At 33.2% G+C, this 20,743-nt stretch overlaps 1 long non-coding RNA gene across 2 annotated transcripts; it reads right to left on the bottom strand.

The window, feature by feature from the left end:
• Nucleotides 1-1,687: 1,687 nt before the first annotated feature.
• LOC112940648 (uncharacterized) lies at nt 1,688-14,024 on the bottom strand. 2 transcript variants are annotated; one of them, XR_011220545.1, is made up of 3 exons: nt 10,097-13,694; nt 9,383-9,508; nt 1,688-2,245 (listed from the first exon to the last, which is right to left on the bottom strand). It is a non-coding gene; the product is annotated as an uncharacterized lncRNA (long non-coding RNA). The 2 variants fall into 2 exon arrangements; XR_011220543.1 differs by lacking the exon at nt 1,688-2,245 and having other exon boundaries at nt 7,038-9,508; nt 10,097-14,024.
• Nucleotides 14,025-20,743: the final 6,719 nt, after the last annotated feature.

Genomic DNA, 20,743 nt, shown 5'->3' with positions numbered 1-20,743 from the left:
TTTTAGGAAAAAAAAATCTAAAATAAAATTAAAATGATAGATTAAATTCTCTTTAGAAAAAGTGAAATGCAATGCATATAAAGTTATAATACCTAATTCCTTAAGTTGAATAAATTCTTTTTAAACAGAAAACACAAAAAAAAAAAAAAAAGAGCGATTTAAGTATTTATAATGAGATTGAGAAAAGAAAAGAGATTTTATAGTATTGATGATGAAAGAAATTAAAATATGACTACCTTATATATAAAACCGTAAGGTAAAATTTTCAATTTTTAAAATTAAGATAGAGGTAAAAATAAAATTATTACTAAATCTTTTTTTTTATAATTTAAAATATTGCACCACTAATTATAGTATCTATATTTTTTTTAATAGCTAATTAAAAATATCGTCGGTAGCTTTTTGTATTTTTTTAAAAAAAATTATATGAATAATTTAAACATTGATAAATTCATTAATAATGAAATTACTCGTCATATCTAATACACACAAAAAGAACATTTTCCTTTAAGGTGAAATCCAATCAATTAATAAATAAATACAAAAATGAAATGTAATTCTAACATTTGAATTTGGAATTTGCTTTTGAAAATGTTTTATATATTAAATTCTATCTTTATTTGTTACTTATTTAAGTAATTTAACGTTTTTTTATTTTAATAGCCATGTATGATAAAATGATCTCAAAATATATATATGTGCACATATGTTCATTCTTCATGGCATTATATAATATAAACATTAAATTTCTTTCTTATAACTAATATTTGCATGATATCTTGTCCCTAATGCATTTATACAACATCTTAATAAATAATATAACCTATAAGAAAAAAAAAACATACATATAAAATTTCGTTTACTTATATCAATTTTTAACTAAAGATGCATAATAAAAAAAACAAAATAGAAAATACTTTTAGTAAAGAAAAAAAAAAGAAATTAGTAGAACAAAGAAGGTGAAAAAAATAATGTCAACATAAATTTTGGCTCTTTCCAAATGAGAAACATTTTTCCTTGTCCTCCTTCTAATTTTCTCATAATTTGATATGAATTCCATAAATAAATAGATTCCTTTTCTAAATATTTTTCTTGCTCTTTGAACTCTCTCGATCATAAAAAATTCTCAAACACATGAATTTTTTTATAACGAATATCTCTTTGTAGGAAAAATTATAGTGAAACATTCTTTTAAAAAGTCTTGTCTTTTGAAAAGGTACGCTTGAATTCTTTCCTAAAAAGTCTTGTATTTTGAAGAGGTACGCTTGAATTCTCAACCAAATAAATATTTTTTTTAATCAATTTCTTTTTGTAGGAAAAATTATACTTTCAACATCCTTTCAAAAAGTCTTTTATTTTGAATAGGTACACTTGTTGCATGGCCTTTCTTTTATAAAAACATGATATTTAAAAATTGATTGATGTGAAGAACAAGAAGAAAGGGAGTCTATTCTTGTTGCTTATGAATGATCAAATATTTCTATTTTATTGATTAAATATAAACTGTTGTGAAAAATGAAAAGTTTTTTATCTTTTCATCTGCCATTCACTTAAATATTAGTAATTATGTAATTCTTTTAAACATTTTCAGTTTTTTAAGGTATAAATTTAAAGTAGAAAATATAATTTTAAAGAAGTAACAAAAAAAGAGGTAAAAATAAATAGGTAAAAATAGATAATTGTAAATGCTTGCCATTGGAGGGTGTCACATCAGTGGATTTGGATTCTGCTTTATATATATATATATATATATTAGACTACATTACAAAATTTTAAATACTAATATTACGTTAGTAAATATTAAAATATATCATGAACATAACCATTAACTATATAGGGATTATGACAAAGAAGAGTTGTAAGAGTAATGGAAAATCACAATAAAAACATTTATTCCTCAATATGTTTTGAATGGAAATGAACATCCACACTTCAATTGTAAATTACATACCAAACAAATAATTAAATTACAAATACAAATAATTGCAAGTATAATTTGTAAACATCAAGCCCTTTTTAGTCCTAGTGTAATAAGATCTACACTAAGATAATCATATATAAAAGCAAATCTAAAGAGTTGTAGTGTATGATCACTCCAAGGAGGATATCTAAACCAAATGTCTGTAAGAAAGCTCCTTCTTGCTATTGCTTTTTCATGGCTAAATGTATCAAATGAAAATTTTCCATGGTATCTTCCGAAGCCACTTTGTCCTACTCCTCCAAATGGAAGGGTATCAGCTGCATACTGCATTTGTATGTATAGCAAGTCATTTTGATGATTAGTTTGATCATTAAATCATAATGAAAATTGGTGTTATAAAGAGCAATATTATTGAGAGGGGGTTCTAGAATCACATATTCTAAATGTTATTTACTTATTTTGGAGTGTCATGTTATATATTTGATTCAAATTATAAAATTGAAGTAATTTACTTTTTAGCTAATTTGGTTAAAGTTGGATGACCTTTTATATATGTGACAAAAATGGAAAGATGACTTTTGTGTAATAGACTTCAAAGTTGGACGACTTTTATGTCATAAAAAAAAAATAAAAAACTAATATTTGACTCTGAATACATATTTGAATCTTTAAAGTGTTGTCTTTAGATTTTAATATTGCATGATCAATATTGTTTTTCAACAGCAAAATATGCATAGTTTATTTACTTTTACATATGATAAATATATTATTGAAGTTGAATCTTACAAAAAAATATAAAATTAATATACAAAATTATTATTTAATTATAAAAACTATTTGTGTTTGTCAGCAATGATAGAGCTGATTTGTTGTGGTGATGGTTGGTGCTAGTGGCAGGTAACAATTATGGTGATTATAGTTGTGATGGTGGAGGTGTTTGGTTGTAGTGACGTCGCGATATAGGTAGTTGGTTGTGACGGTGACAATGATGGTGAAGTTGATCAATTTTAGTAGTTGCAGTGGCTGAAGAATGTGTGGTGATTGATGATGATATTGGTAGTAGTATTGGCTTTGATTGAAGAATGTGTGGTGATTGACAAGGACATTGATGATAATTGATAGTGCTAATTATAAAGGCAAAAGTGGTTAGTAATTGTGTTAGTGAAAAACTTAGAAGATAATAAAATTTCAAGATTACAATTGAAAATAAAATGAAAAAATTAATCTCTTCAGGCTGAGGCGCGGATATCTCGCTCACTTTAAGGAGATTCAAGCCCACTGCAGCAAATGTTTTCACCGGTCCAGCAGTAGTCCTCTTTGACTTGTCCCCTCCAGGATACAACAGCCTTCACAAAGTATAACTCAACAACTCTGGACAAGAGTGAGTCCAAAGCTCTACAAAAAAGAACACCTCCCTTCAACTAATAAGAACTCTCTTTTAGACTAACTCTTAACTCTTTGTTTTCTCTTGTGTTTTGTGTGTGTCCCTAAAACAAATGAAGAATACAACTATTTATACTACAATAAGTCTTCCTAGCAATGAATAGGAAGATAATGGAGGTAGTAAATAGTGAAGATAATGGCCTTAGAAGTTTCATAGGTTACAATGGGAGTTACATAGGCTACAATGGGAGTTACATAGGTTACATAAGTTACAATGGGAGTTACATCAGTTACATAGGTTACAAAGAGTAATGGAGGAATTAAGAATGAAATACATTGATGGATAACCAATGCTAATGGATGATGTAGAAGTCATCCATTCCAATGTTCATTCTTATAACTCCAAAATAAAGCAATTTAATATGTTAAATATTAGTCTTAAAATGCTAATAACCTAACAATGCCCCACTCATTTTAATATTTAGATAAGTGAGTATATCAGCTGAAGGAAGACTACTATGCATAATGAAGGTGTGCTCTGCATTGAACCTCCACTTAGTGAAACAATAACTTTTACTCCAGAGTCGTAGTGGTCTCAGACTTGAACTATGACTGCTTAAGGGAAATAAAATATCACTTCTCACACATAATAATCAAGGTGTTGACATGAAATTTAACAGCCAGCACGTTATGGCCATGTGCTATCCCAGTTTCATGAGTGCTTTTGAGAATAAGCCTCATTCTCATAGGAAGCGACCTACTTCCACACATAACATAGGTGAAATCTGTCGAGAGTGAACCTGTAAGATTAACACTCCACCCATACGGGCTACAGATATTCATTAAGAGTTTTATCAACTCAACCTTCACAAACTACAAGAAACAATGCACTCACAACATAAGGAGGGAAAAATTAGTGCATTTTTCACAACAAGTCGACATATGATTAGTTTTTCCCTTTGAACCTGGTTATAGGATCTCTAGTCCCCAGGTTGGGTTTTCTTATATATGACTCAAGGATTTGTAGGCTTCAATCCCATCCCCCTCGATATGCTCCAGACCTTTTCTCTTGTTAAGGCCTTCGTAAGAGGATCTACAAGATTATCACAAGATTTGACATAATCAACATTTATGGTACCATTTGTCAAATACGATCTTACATTACTGTGTTTCCTCCTTATAGGTCTGGATTTACCGTTGTAATAATTGTTTTGAACTCTACCAATTCTAGCGGTGCGATCAAAATAATTAAAATAGGAGGAATTGGTTTTTCAAAATAAGGAATTTGAAACAATAAATCTCTTAACCAATTCGCTTCCTCACTAGCTGAAGCTAAAGCAATTAGTTCAGCCTCCATGGTAGAGTTAGCAATTATAGTTTGCTTTTTTTAATCTCCAACAAACAGCACCACCACCTAAAGTAAAGACATAACCAGTGGTAGAACAGGAATCACCTGACAAAGTGTTCCAATCCGCATCACAAAAGCCTTCGAGTACAGCAGGATATTTTTTATAGAACAAACCACTATTTTTCGTTCCAATTAAATATCTCATAACTCTTGTTATAGCATGCCAATATTCATTACCTGGCTTGCTTGTAAACCTGCCAAGTACTCCTACTGCATATGCAATATCAGGCCTAGTGCAATCGGTCACTTATCTCAAACTTCCGATTATACTAGCATATTCCTTTTAATTTATTACATCATTTTCACTTTCAACAGGAAATAAGTCGACACTTGAATCAAACGGAGTAGCAACATGCTTGCAATCATGAAAGTTATATTTTTTTTCAAAATTTTCTCAACATAATGTTACTGGTCAAGGAAAATCCCCTCACATGTTCTTGTTATTTTTATTCCAAGAGTAAAATTTGCCTCACCAAGATCTTTCATATCAAAATGGCTTCTAAAAACATTTTTAGCTTCATCAATAACATTCATGCTAGAGCCAAAGAACAACAAATCATCAACATATAGGCAAATAATCACATGAGAATTATTCCAAGACTTATGATATATTCACTTATCACACTCATTTGTTTTAAAACCATTTTCAATCATGCAGGAATCAAACTTTTCATGCCATTGCTTTGGTGCCTATTTCAAGCCATATAGGGATTTAGTAAGTTTACATACTTTGCTTTCTTGGCCTGCCTCAACAAAACACTCGGGTTGGTCCATATATATTTCTTCATTTAGGTCTCCATTTTGAAAAGCAGTTTTTACATCCATTTGATGAATTTGCAAATCAAAAATGGCAGTCATAGCAACTAAAAGTCTAATGGATGTAATTCATGTTACCGGAGAAAAAGTATCAAAAAATGCTAGGCCTTCTAGTTGTTTAAAACCTTTTGCAACTACCCTAGCTTTGTATTTATCAATAGATCCATCCGGTTTCAACTTTTTCTGTAAGACCCATTTACAATCAATTGTTTTACAATCCGGTGGTAAATCAACTAACTTCCAAGTTTTCTTAGAAATTAGAGATTGCATTTCATCATTTACAGCCTCTTTCCGAAAAATAGAATCATGTGAAGATAATGCTTCTTTCAAAGTTAGAGGGTCATTTTCAACATTAAACACATAAAAATCAGGACCAAAATCTTTTTCTACTCTAGCTCTTTTACTTCTTCTTAACTCAAAATCAACAACTTCTTTATTTTTCAAAGTTGAAGTAGAAGAACTAGGTAGTGACAAAATATTTTGTTCAATCCTTTGACCCCCACTATTTTTAGTATCAAAAGGAAATTTATTTTCATGAAAAATAGCATCACCAGATTCTATTACAATATTATCTTCAAGATTAAAAAATCTATAGGCTGTACTATTTGAAGCATAACCAAGAAAAGCACAAGTAGTAACTTTCTTACCCAACTTTGTAAACTTGGGATCCATTAGCCTCACAAAGGCTAGACAACCCCAAACTCTTAGATATCCCAAACTTGGCTTGTAACCTTTCCACAATTCAAAAGGTGTCAATTTAGAATTTTTATGAGGCACACGATTCAACACATAACAAGCAGTTAAGATAGCTTCACCTCAAAAATTTAAAGGTGCATGTGACTCAATAAGCATGGCATTAGTCAATTCAACCAAAGTTCTATTTTTCCTTTCTGCTACTCCATTAGACAAAGGAGAGTAAGGAGGAGGAGTTTTATGAATTATTCCCAATGATCTAACAAAAGAATTTAACTCATTTGATTCGTATTCACGGCCTCTATCACTTCTAATTCTTTTTATTTTTCTTCCAAACTGATTTTCAACCTCATTAAGATAAGTTTTGAAATTTTCAAAAGCATCACTTTTATTTTTTATCAAGTAAACATATGTAAAATTAGAAAAATCATCAATGAAAGTGATAAATATCTATTACCTCCACGAGTTATAATTCCACCAAGTTCACAAATATCAGTATGAACTACTTCTAACAAATCAGTTTTTCTTTCAACTTGAAAATGAGGCCTTTTAGTGATCCTGGCTTTACTACAAGCCTCACACTTTTCAAAATTCTTTTTAACCATTGGGATTAATCCTAAACTACTCATGATTCCAACATAACGATCATTAATATGACACAAACGAGCATGCCAAAAATTAGTAGAAGAAAGCATATAAACACAAGTAGAAGTTTTATTTATTTCAACATTCAACTTAAACATCCCATCACATGCATACCCATTCCCCACAAAAATATCTTTCTTCACTATTAAATATTGATCAGATTCAATAATCTGTTTAAAGCCTGCTTTATTAAGAAGAAAACTAGACATCAAATTTTTTTCTCATTAAGTACATCTTTCAATGTTAATATCCTTTCAGAAGTAAAACACAATTCAAAAAATCCCTTTCAAGCTCTTGAGTAGCGTGAGCATCACTAAGCATGATGGTTTTGGCCTCCTCAAAATGAGTATATTTTTTAAACTAGTCTTTGTCATAACAAACATGACGGTTTGCACCAGAATCAGCCCACCATCCATCAACATTCTCAACCATGTTTATGTAGGTAATCACCACCACAAAAGGTTCTTCGATAATGTTTGGCTGAGGGTTAGGACCACGTTTCCGAAATTTACAAAATCGAGCAATATGCCCACTCTTGCCACAAACAAAGCATGGTCCCTTTTCTTGAACTTGTTGATGTTGTGCTTGGTGATTTTCACCATTATTTTTCTTGGGAGGTCTACCATTATTTTTCTTGAATTTTTTTCTTCTTAGGCTTTAAAGAAGTATTTTTGTGAGTTTCAGGAATAGCATTATTCGAAGTAATTAAATTTACCTTCGATGTGATGTTGTTCTCTTCTGTTTGTAAAAGTGTATCTTGACCTCTTGCTTCTTCTTCCATGCGGATTTTCATTATCAAGGTTTCAAGAGAGGTTTCCTTTTGTTTGTGGCGCATAGTTTTTTAAAATTCCTTCCAAGAAGGTGGAAGTTTATCCACTATGCCACAAACAATAAGGTTATCTCCAATTTTAACCTCTTCGGACCTAAGCTCTCCAACAATCATGATGAAGTCTTGAGCTTTATTTACCACTGATTTGTTGTCCACCATTTGGAAACGAAAAAATCTACTAGCTGCATATTTTTTCGCTCCAGCCTCTTCGGTATCATACTTACTCTGCAATGCCTTCCAAATTTTATTTGCACTAGAGTAAGTTCTATCATAATAATCATAAAAATTATCAGATAGACAATTAAGAAGATAATACCGACACTTATAGGAATCACAATCGTACTTTTCCACTTTCTCTAGACGAGAAATAGTTTCATCATCATTCATAGTGGTGATGTCTTCTTTATTCGGATTCTTCTCGGTTAAAACGTAAGAAAAATTAAGAAGACATAAGTAGAAAAGTACTTTACCCTTTCATCTTTTGAAATGGTTACCATGGAACCGAAATGGCTTGTTAAGATCTCCCATCTTGACATCTGCGGTTTTTCCAATTGTAGTCATCTTTGATTCTCCTTAAAATTGTTAGTGAAAAACTTACAAGATAATAAAATTTCAAGATTACAATTGAAAATAAAATGAAGAAATTAATCTCTTCAGGCTGAGGCGTGGATATCTCGCTCTCTTTAAGGAGATTCAAGCCCACTGCAACAAATGTTTTCACCGGTCCAGCAGTAGTCCTCTTTGACTTGTCCCCTCCAGGATACAACAGCCTTCACAAAGTATAACTCAACAACTCTGGACAAGAGTTGAGTCCAAAGCTCCACAAAAAAAGAACACATCCCTTCAACTAATAAGAACTCCCTTTTAGACTAACTCTTTCACTCTATGTTTTCTCTTGTGTTTTGTGTGTGTCTCTAAAACCAAATGAAGACTACCACTATTTATACTACAAGAAGTCTTCCTAGCAATGAATAGGAAGATAATGGAGGTAGTAAATAGTGAAGATAATGGCCTTAGGAGTTTCATAGGTTACAATAGGAGTTACATAGGTTACATAAGTTACAATGGGAGTTACATAGGTTACATAAGTTACAATGAGAGTTACATAGGTTATATAAGTTACAAAGAGTAATGGAGGAATTAAGAATGAAATACATTGATGGATAACCAATGCTAATGGATGATGTAGAAGTCATCCATTCCAATGTACATTCTTATAACTCCAAAATAAAGCAATTTAATATGTTAAATATTAATATTAAAATGCTAATAACCTAACAAATTGGAAATGACCATAGTCATAGAAGTGGTTGATGGTGAGAGTGGTAATGACAGTAAATATTACTATAATAATAAAGGTGGTAAATATAATAGCGACTAATAGTAGTGATTGACAGTTATGGTGATTGACTAATTGCAATGGCAAAATGGTTGGTGGTGATGGGTAAAGACGATGGTGGTGATTATTGACAATGGTGATAGAGATTGTGACAACAAAATATGGTTAGTCAAGGTGTTTGATAGTTAAGAACAAAGTCATGGTAAAAATTGTTCAAGATCCTAAATAAATACTTAAATAGTACATAAACCAATACATTAACTAACCTTAAGTCTCTCTATGTAGCAAACTCACATTACTTCATAAATGTGAAAAAATAAAAGTGAATTAAAGGGGAAAAAAACTTACCAAACTTCCTGAAGAGGTTCCTTTTGTAATCTTTCTTTTGAACTCTTCATTTTTGGTAATGGCATATATAGTAAGTGGCTTAGGCCTTCCGTTGATAAATTCAATACTGTTCTCAATTTTATCGAACTAATGACAAAAAAACAAACAAAATTAACCTTAATTGGAACAAGTATTGCCCTTTTTGTCACAAATAAAATGTAGTGTACATTTTACTTATTAAATTTTTTTATGACCAATACATAATCCTCTACATTTTAATATATATATATATACACACACAAATAAAATATCGTTCAACTAATAAGTTTATGTTATAAAATAAGTCGATATAAAATCATTATATATTATAATTCAAGGTCAATATAATTTATGACAAATCAAAATAAACTTCTAAAAATATATATTGGACTTGTAATAGAGGTGCAATATATTGAAGGTTACTATAAGGCGTAAATCAAATTATATTATAAAGATAATCAAAATGACAAAGAAGTTTAAGTTGTTAGAAAAAAGAGTAAACGAAGTGATGGGCAAGGGAAAGACAAAAAGAAAATACGATTTTACAATTCATGATTTTAGTTAGAAAAGGAATTATTTGTGAAAATTTATAAACGAAATGAAATATATTCTTCAATTTTTTCGTTTAGTATTTTGAATCTTGAATTCTGATACTTTTAATGCGTTCGAAAAATAATATTATACTGTATATCTTACTGTTATGATAGGGCGCAATGTGCCAAAAATTTCATCAGTCATGATTGTAGATTGCACGGGAGGATCCAGTAATACTGTGGGCTCAATGTACCTGCATTTACACATATAAATCATTCAAAAAATTAAATGCAATATTGTTGGCAACTTTTAAAATAACACAAGATAATAATTTATACTAAATATGTATTGTTTGGTACGAAGACAATATTTTTTTAAAAAAATTGATTGTGGAGTTTGGTTTTGGTTATTGAAGAAACTTTTTTCAAGGAATATATTTTCTTATAATAAGAGGAGAAATTGCTTTCCTCACTTATTAATAGTATATTATTATGCATTATATTACTTCATCTCATTAATACTTATATTATCAATATTAATACATAAAATTGACCATGTAATTGCGTAATTTTTCATCAAATATATGGGTCTTTAATTTTTCCCTTTAAATAAGTTGGTCTTTAAGTTTTGTTCTTAAAAATTGAATTCATGAAATATTGTAATGTGTTATTTGCAAAAATAAGTTGGTCTTTAAGTTTTGTTTTTAAAAATTAAATTCCTACAATATTGTAATGAGTTATTTGCAGAAATTCTTAAAAACATTTGACTAAAAATATTGTTTCATCAAAAAAATATATTTTTGAAAAGAGTTTGTTTTATTTTTTTTTAGATATTTTCGACTTTTAGGAGTCGCCACTTAATTTTGAGAAAATTAAGAAAACTTGTTTTCAAATAATTAAACAGAAAATTGTTTGAAAACTTTTAAGGGTTCGGAATTCCTATTAGCGTCTTAGGAAGGTTTCGAAAAAAGCACCTAAGACGCTCCGGTAACTACGGTTTTCCGGCGATTAACTATTTGACTATTTTATCTTAACATTTGCGAATCTTTAAAGTTAGATTTCTCAAATCTTAAACGAACTTAATAAGACATTATTGCTTTAAAATTCCATTTAAAGTTAACTTTTTAATTTTTTTAATTCAAAGCAACTCGTGAGTTTTAAACTTTGTTGTTTTAAGATTCATTTTAATTTTTTAATTTGATAAAATAAAAGGCGTCGATGGGGGTTTGGAGTTTCAAACCCTAGACTAATGATAGTCCACGCAAACATGTCAAACAAGTAACGGGGAGGGGAGAGAGAGAGAGAGAATTGGGTCCAAATTTGAGTTCTGTTCGCCTTGACCGAATTTTGGACCCACCTGCCGTTGGGTCTTTTAGCCCATTTTTACCTGTCCTATCTAAACATACACAATAAAATACCAAAAAAACAAAACAAGGAAGGCTTATGCCCATTACAAAAATAAAATACAGAATGAAAATAAAGTGAAGTCTTCTAATCCGTTTTCTTTGATTTCTTCAATCTTCATGGCATTTGACCCTCGCATGTTTGCCTTGATGCGATGGAGAGATGTCTTGAGCCTTTATGGCTCCCCCGAATGCATAGAGGAAAGCGGAGTCAAAAATAGACTCGAAGGAAATCCACATACAATCAAACGATATGAGTTAGTGTATGGGACAACATAGCAGCGGAACGAGTTATGAACTAAAACATCTTTACAAATCATTTATCAACAAACAATAATCAAGGATACGCAAATTTCGAACGACAATAGGCATGATCATGAAAACATCTTTTAGTATCGTATGTATATTTTCACTACCTAAACAATGCTAAATAAACACTAATAGACAACCACCTTATGCAATGCAAAGACTTAGACTAATCAACTAGAAACTAGAACTTCCTTTAAATGAAGACCCATAATAAGTTGTACCAACAATTATCAAAACAGATTCTAGACGGGTGATCACGAAGAGAGACTATACTAGTAGGAGGCAAAGGAGAACCTCAAGAAATCAAGAACGCCCTGACTGACTAGACACTTACTCGATTTTCATTATTATTTCTTTCTCAAACAGCGACTACAAAAAACTATTACATTAAAGAGATGAGATGTGTGCACCATTAGCAGTTCAATGAAACTTGAGCATTCATAATAATCTTGAGGGAACAAAAAATGCAACATCACTATATTGAGCTATGGCTCTTTATGAACGGAATGAACTACGGCTAAACAACGAAATCGATTGTAGCTAATCATAACAGGCTCCAAAACAGGACGCAACACAAGACCAGCATATATAATAGCACATAATCACAATGTTCGAAGGACATGAACCTACACGACCTCACCTGACCAATGAGAAGCTATGGATAATTGCTAAAACATGCAAAGCTGGCCATGTATACTTGCATCTGAACAACTTAACATAGCTTGGCCCCAAAAAAAAAACTAAACAAAAGGAACAACGAGGTGATGAATAACACTACATTATCGAGCCACGGATCCTCAGAAACAGAATAAACTAGGACTAATGCGATAAGATCGACACCATGGTGAACTCGTAACAACAATGAGCAGCACAGACCCTATACTCAACATTCAAATATTTGACTCGTTTAATCCAAAACAAACGAGAGACATTCAAATAACTCGACAGCCAACCCCGAACACCAAAACAACGACAAACCAGTTTCGAAACTACAGGAAAAAAAATGCAGAAACAGTAAGGACCAGGGGGAGTTTACCTTCTTTGAAAGAAGCAACTGGGACAATGTGAGCAAGGGAGGGAGGCGAAGACTTCGCACACCACTCGAACACGAACAGAGCTCGACCTCAGGCCGAATGTCACTCCAAAGTTGGATTCGAGAAGCAGCTCACAGCAACCCGAACAATCTCTCAAAATTCGTATCAAGTCTTCGTTATAGAAACCTCCAGAATTCAAAAAACAATTCCCCACCAACAGACAGAAAAGGAAGCAAACTTTTTTTGAAAAATTTTCCAACCCCGATTTTCCTTTGAGTTCTTCTGGAGCAAACAGAAGGGGGCAAAAGAATATCAAAACCAAAGCTTCCAACTCTCGATTCTCAACTCTCAAAAAAAAATTTGCAACCCCCAAAACTCTAACCTAAAGCAAAACCTTCTTTAGTGTTCTCGGAAAACAAACAAAAGCAGTCAAGAAAATTTCCCAACCCCCAATTTCTAACCTAAAGCAAAACCTTGTTTAGTGTTCTCGGAAAACAAACAAAAGCAGCCAAGAAAATTTCCCAACCCCCAAATTTCTAACCCAAAATTCGAAGCGGGAAGGGGGTTTAAATAGAAAGAGAATTTAGGGTTTTTTCGAGGGCGGGGTTTCAGGCCCATTTCGAATTTTGAAAATTTGAAATCTTTCTTCAAAAGCTGAAGAATCGCAGAGAAGGGGAAGTGAAGGGTCGAGATGTAACGACCGTCCTTGCGAGCTACGTGGCGTGATCTCGGCATGGTAAGGACGAGAGCCTGTCGCGTGCTCACTGCAGGTTGCGTACGAAGGAGCAGACTGCAGGTTTCCGTAGGTGACCTCGTTCTTACACGCGCTAGAGAGAGAGGAGGAATGAGAGGAGGAGAGAGCATGGGGAGACGCGGGGGATCGTGGGGGAGAGGAGAGAGCGTGGACTGCTGGGAATCGCATGAGAGAGACGGAGGCAGGGAGACGAGAACGCGCGAGGGAGCTCAATTTTCTGCGCGTCTGAGTGTTTTTGGGGTGTTCTGTTTCTTCTAGGTTCACGTGGGGTGAGGGGAGAAGAAGGGAAGGGGAGACGGGTCGGAGCGGCCGGGTTGGGTCAAAAGGGGGTTGGGCGGGTTAAATGGGTTGTGTATTTTAATGTTTTGGGCCGTTGAGGAATTGGGTTGGGTTTAAAATATAAAAGGGGATGTTGGGCTGCTGGGAATTGAGGGGAAAAGGGGATGGAAGAAGGGGCATTGGATTTGGACTTGCGATTTTGGGCCTGGTGTTGGGGGCCACATGGTTGGAAAGGGTTTAAGTTGAGGTGTGGGAAATGATTTGAGGGAAGGGAATTGGGCCTGGGGAGCAATTGGGATGGGTTGAAAGAACAAAAAGGGAGGGGCCCAAATTTGGCTCTTCCAAATTAAAAATGGAAAAAGAGTTCAATTTAAATAATAGCAACCTGATTTAAAACAAAATGAAATTGGTGTAAATTCATTAACGAGCTTATTTATTTAGTAAAAAAAATCATTAAAATCGTAAAAAGTGATTAAAGTATAATTTTAGATTGAACTAGTTTAATAAAAATACTTAGGTGTATATTTTGATGAGTTTTTTAAATAATCATCAGATATACTACCTATATACATAATTATGTAAGAAATATATTATCTAATGTTATGATAAGTAGCATAAAATCCACGTATTATATACATACATATATATATATATATTATTTTATTTTTTTATTTTTTATTTTTTTTCGCAAGATTTATAAAACTAATTAACTTAAATAATTTGGAAAACTCACGAAGCTTGATAATTAATTTATACCGATGTGGGTCAAAAATTGGGTGTCAACAACTGTCCCTCATTTTACTTGGGTTGAAACAAGCAACTCGTGGAAAATGAAATTGACCGAACCAATTTGACCAACTCCATTTTTATTTTTATTTTGAAGGAAGGAAGGAATCGACAAAGGGTTTAGGAATTATGGCCGAACCTTTGAAACAAGTCTCCTACATATCTCAGGCTATATGAGAATTCAGGCCACTTGTAGTTCGATAAGCTTGATTTACTGCACGATTTTGAAAAAATTAAAAGCCACCTCGATACAAAATTATGAAGGTATCGAAATACTCGAGAATAGGATTCGAGAGCGAACGTTGAAATACAGTCGAGTTTTCGACATTGAATCCGCCTACATACCCTTAGACCTTCGGAATCAAGCTGTGTGTAGTTCGACTCGATCGGTGGAAAAGGAAATCTATTATGCTAGATAACCTTTGGTTCTGGACAAGTGACAAATTAATGAGTATGAAAAGGAGGCTTGTAACCTCTTTAGCCATGAATGTGGCGCGCTTCAAACCCGTAATTATGAACTTACACGGACATAATTTCCAAAGATCTTGGCGCATTTGTCACTCAGATTGGAAACTTGCTTCCGATAAATCTAAACCTTTGGACGCGAGACTGAAACTGACAGAACTAAAGAAAAACCCGCATGTTTCGAGGGGGTGGTTCGATTGTGGTGGAAGTCGCTCCTCTGCTTGCGTCCTAAGAGTTTGACATTCCTCTTTGGACTGTGTCCCAGTTTGCTGCTAAGAAAAAGTTCCACGTTGTGCTGCATCCTTTTTGATGTCGTCCGCACCTGTGGTTTTTGGAGAATTCATCCTTTTGGATGCTCTCGACAAAGACTGAGATAAAACTCGTCAGCAAAAAAATGCAATTAGGATGGGAGACAGTGTCTTTTACCATGTCGACACTTCATTGTTCTCCTCAAATCAACGTTGACTCGATCGGTCTGACGTCCAGCAAATAAGCTTACACCTTATGTTTTGTGATATAGTCTTCAATGTACTCTATGCTTGATGTCGAAATAAATAAATAAACGCCGATGCGATATTGATGTCTCTTTTGTCGTCATCTTCGATGCTCTTCTTGATGTTTATTTTTTATCAAAAATAAAAGATGCAATTGAGGCTGGTGGATAAATGTTGTTCTTGGGATACACAATTTCTCTTTCTTTATCCGTGTATGTCCTCTTGCGAGGCATGAATACCTTCCTGCGATACGTAAATTCCCGCGAGGTATGAATCTTCTCGCGATGCATAACTTTCAGTGAAGCATGAAATCTTCTCGCGATATGCAAATCTTGGCGAGGTATGAATTCTTCTCGCGATGTCTAAATTTCAGCAAGGCATAAAATCTTCTTGCGATGTATAAATTTTGACGAGGCCTAAAATCTTCTTGTCGTGAATAATTATCGATTCGCAATGCATGATTTTTCCGCATGCATGATTTCCAGAATGCATGATTTTGGCAGTATGACTTTCACGATACATGAATATATCAGTGTATGAGTTCCGCGATGCATGAATATTTATATCGCCTCCGCAGATAATACGGCAAGACGATCTTCAAATGATATATCGACTTGATTGATAATGATAAAATAATAATGACATAACTATGCCTTTTGAGGTAATGTATTGTCTCGCTTTGATAACGCAATACAAATAGCGTCCTCTATTAAATCGTGAAATCCTCGTTGAGATTCCTGTTTGATTCACCTTTGAATCTGGCTGGACACTTTTGTAAATTTCATATTGTTGGGAATGGATTGAAATAAGCAAACACATTCCCAAGCATCCACACACAAACGAGATGAACAGCCACGCGTTCTCAGTAAAATCACTGGTTTTGGAGGTAGTCTTCTCATCTTGGGGAGCTCTCCGTAACGATCTAGCTAGCTCAATAATTATCCAACTGTAACGAGGTAGATGGCTCGATAAAATTCCAACTGTAATGAGGTGGATGCTCGATAATATTCCAACTGTACCGAGGTGGATGCTCGATAATATTCCAACTGTACCGAGGTGGATGGCTCGATAATATTCCAACTGTAACGAGGTGGATGGCTCGATAATATTCCAACTGTAACGAGGTGGATGGCTCGATAATATTCCAACTGTAACGAGGTGGATGGATCGATAATATTCCAACTGTAACGAGGTGGATGACTCAATAATAGTCCAACTCTAACGAAGTGGATGGCTCGATAAAATTCCAACTGTAATGAGGTGGATGGCTCGATAATATTCCAACTGTAACGAGGTGGATGGCTCGATAACATTCCAACTATAACGAGGTGGATGGGTCGATAATATTCCAACTGTAACGAGGTGGATGGCTCCATAATATTCCAACTGTAACGAGGTGGATGGCTTGATAATATTCCAACTGTAACGAGGTGGATAGCTCGATAATATTCCAACTCTAACGAGGTGGATGCTCGATAATTATCCAACTGTAACGAGGTAGATGGCTCGATAAAATTCCAACTGTAACGAGGTGGATGCTCGATAATATTCCAACTGTAACGAGGTGGATGGCTCGATAATATTCCAATTGTAACGAGGTGGATGCTCGATAATATTCCAACTATAACGAGGTGGATGGGTCGATAATATTCCAACTGTAACGTGGTGGATGACTCGATAATATTCCAACTGTAACGAGGTGGATGACTCGATAATATTCCAACTGTAACGAGGTGGATGGCTCGATAATATTTCAACTGTAATGAGGTGGATGGCTCGATAATATTCCAACTGTAACGAGGTGGATGGGTCGATAATGCTCCAACTGTAACAAGGTGGATGGCTCGATAATATTCCATATGATTTTAAAATAGAAACCTGAAATGGAAAAGCATATATACGAACAACTTATGGGGTGGATTTCCCAACAAACTATACGCTAAAGACTTTGATTGCCAATCAAAACACATAATCCACTTATGGGGTGGATACCCAACAAAAAAGAATTATGACTCTGACATATTCAAGAAACAAAGTACGCCGAAATTACTACGCGACAAACACACTAAAACTAAATTGACGTTTATGCACGTCGCGACTATGATTCTGTTCTTTAAAAGAAAGAAATATTGAGGTGAATGACTTGATTCATTCGCATGAAAAACAAAGACACTCTCGTCTTCTTTGACAAACTCGACAGAATTTGAGTTTGTTGCAGTCATTTTAATCATTTATCGAAAACTTGTAACAATTCGATAATTTTGACTGTCAAGGAGATATTGTGGTCACCATCATCTTTCTGATGTGATGGACCCGACAAATTTCCTTGCAACACTTCTAAATTAGTGTCACTTTGATCATCTTCAAAATTTGATGTCGCTTTAATATACGACCTTTTGACTTTGTCAATACTATCACCTGCAAAGCTCGACACCAAACATTAGTATCGATGATGAAGTAAAGAATAAAAGTAAAGTTGAGGAACTAGATTGAGTAGTTTGGCTTATCAAGATTAGGCTATGATGAGTCCAACGGTGACTTTGATCATGACTCATAACTAGCAATCCTCCTGCACCTTGTTTCTTGCAACTTTGAAAGAATCTATCAGTGTTCGGCCTCAATATTCCTGCAAGATAAAAAGAAACTTGTTTATCACTTGAGGCTATATAAAGTAATAGAGACAAAATGAGATTGAAGATTTCTAGGTTTCGCTGATGAGTCCACGATGGGTACAAGTGACGCCCTTTGTCATTCATGACAGCTTTATATAGCCATTTTATGACTTCAATGTTCCTGCATCCAAAGAAAAATTCTTAGTTTGAAGGACTGATCTATGTTGGTCTTGTCTTCATGCTCCTTCCTGCAGTTGCCTTACACGCTCGCCCGTCCTTTATATGACATATTTGATGGAATTTTTGAGGACCCTCCTCAAAAATTTGTCCCGGTCTACAATATATGAAAACTCTCATAAACTTGCTCTGTTAACTTTGAGGTTGCTCATTCTGGAATTTTGAGGCCCCTCCTCAAAATTTTGTCCCAATTTACCTCAACAAGTAACAAATGACATTTGTGGAATTTTTGAGATCATCTCAAAATTATCAAAACAGATTCTAGACGGGTGATCACGAAGCGAGACTATACTAGTAGGAGGCAAAGGAGAACCTCAAGAAATCAAGAATGCCCTGACTGACTAGACACTTACTCGATTTTCATTATTATTTCTTTCTCAAACAGCGACTACAAAAAACTATTACATTAAAGAGATGAGATGTGTGCACCATTAGCAGTTCAATGAAACTTGAGCATTCATAATAATCTTGAGGGAACAAAAAATGCAACATCACTATATTGAGCTATGGCTCTTTATGAACGGAATGAACTACGGCTAAACGACGAAATCGATTGTGGCTAATCATAACAGGCTCCAAAACGGATTTTGTGTGAGATGGATTTTGCTCTAATACTATATAAACATCTGGAACAATGACTTATTACGTTTTATTTTTTTATATCTCATCTGGCAACTGATTAGTATTTTAAGGCTAGACTAATATAAATTTCACATAATACATACATGTGTTTTTTAAATTAAATTTGTTTCAATTGACATCTATAAAATTAAATGACATATTAAATATGTTATGCCTATAAATTCATTTTACAAAACTCTTCCTACCAAAAAAGACTTCCTATTCAACAATTCAAACCCAAACGAGCTTCTGATTAAAAATAAAGTTCCTAATATCCCAATACATATATTTAATGGTATTTAACAATACTTTTACTTCATCTTATCTTAGCAGAAAAATTACTCCTTGCACTCATTTTTATTTGTTACTTTTGATATATAAAAAGATATTTTTTTTATGTTTTACCTTAAGTATTAAATATTTATTTTTTAAATCATTTTCAAGACATAAAATTAAATATTTTTCAATGAAAATACTTTAACAAAATAATTATATCAATAATTATTTTTTTAATAAGTGTCCCAAATCAAATAGTAACAAATAAAAATAAACAAATGAAGTATTTTATCTTAGCAATTAATGAACTATTATTATTATTATTATTATTATTATTATTATTATTATTATCATTATTATCATTATTATTATTATGGCGCAAATTACAAAGCATGATTTAATATTTAGGAAAATCTTAATATTTTAGTTACCTAAAATTCTTTTCTTTTTAGCATGTGTTTTATTTACCACCTTATAATTTTCTCTAATACATAAAAATCTCCCTAAATTTGATAACAAATCTTACTTTAACACTTACCTGTATAGGTGTTTAAATACCTCTCTTAACATCTTTCAAGTGAATTTAAATACACTTGAATAGCTACTGTGCCAAGTCAAATAAGTCAGTATGCGTTAAAAAATCTTATTAGGCCCGATTTTTTTTAGCCAATAATCTTTCTTTCCTTCGTCTTCTTTACACCCAACTACCCCCAAGTTCTTAGTACCAACAGCCCGTTCATCTTCATTACACCCCACCACCCCCAAGTTCTCAACCTCATTCGCACTACTTCTTTCTTCTTGTTGATACACCCCCCGGGCTCTACACAACACACACCTTTTTTTTCCTTTTTTTAAACTCCCATCCCGACTCTATATCCCCTCTTTGAACTCCCATCGCAACCCTTTCTCTTTCTCTTTGGACTAGCCACCTCAATCACCACTTGCCTCACCTCTTTCTTTTCTTCTTCGAAGAACTTTGCAGCTTCTTTCTCTTTCTTTGAAACAGCCCCATCCCAACCCTCATTTTCTTTTAAGAAGTAAAAGGGTTTGATGAACACGGAAAAGATTAAAAAAAAGTCAATAATTTATTTTTGCTTCTAAATTATTATTTATGACAGAGTTTGAATGTGATAAACATGAAGCTTTTGTTAATGAAAAATATACAATTTCTTCATCTGAAATTAAATTTTCATTCATTATTTATTATTTTGATAATGTCTTCAAAATTGAATGTGTTTTTGTAAAATTGTGAGAATACATTTGAGATCTTGGACTAATGTTACTGAGTTTGTTCAATTGCAATTTTGACTGAGTTGTTGTTTTTATCAATGGGGATTGTGACAATTGAGGAACAAGCGCTGATTTTTTTCTAAAACAACTCTTACTAAATTTGTGAATAAATAAAAAGAAACAAAAAAATTAAAAATTCAAATTTAAATAATGTACTAAGTGGCCATGACGGATCAATGACTTGGAGTGTGTGTATTGCACTTGCCGATGTGAGAGTAGTATTATAATCGTAGGATGATATTAAATCATT

This window comes from Solanum lycopersicum, chromosome 1, assembly GCF_036512215.1.
Source record: "Solanum lycopersicum chromosome 1, SLM_r2.1".
Taxonomy (NCBI): Eukaryota; Viridiplantae; Streptophyta; class Magnoliopsida; order Solanales; family Solanaceae; genus Solanum; species Solanum lycopersicum.
The sequence above is the reverse complement of the archived record's forward strand: the minus strand, read 5'-3'. Positions and strand labels throughout refer to the sequence as shown.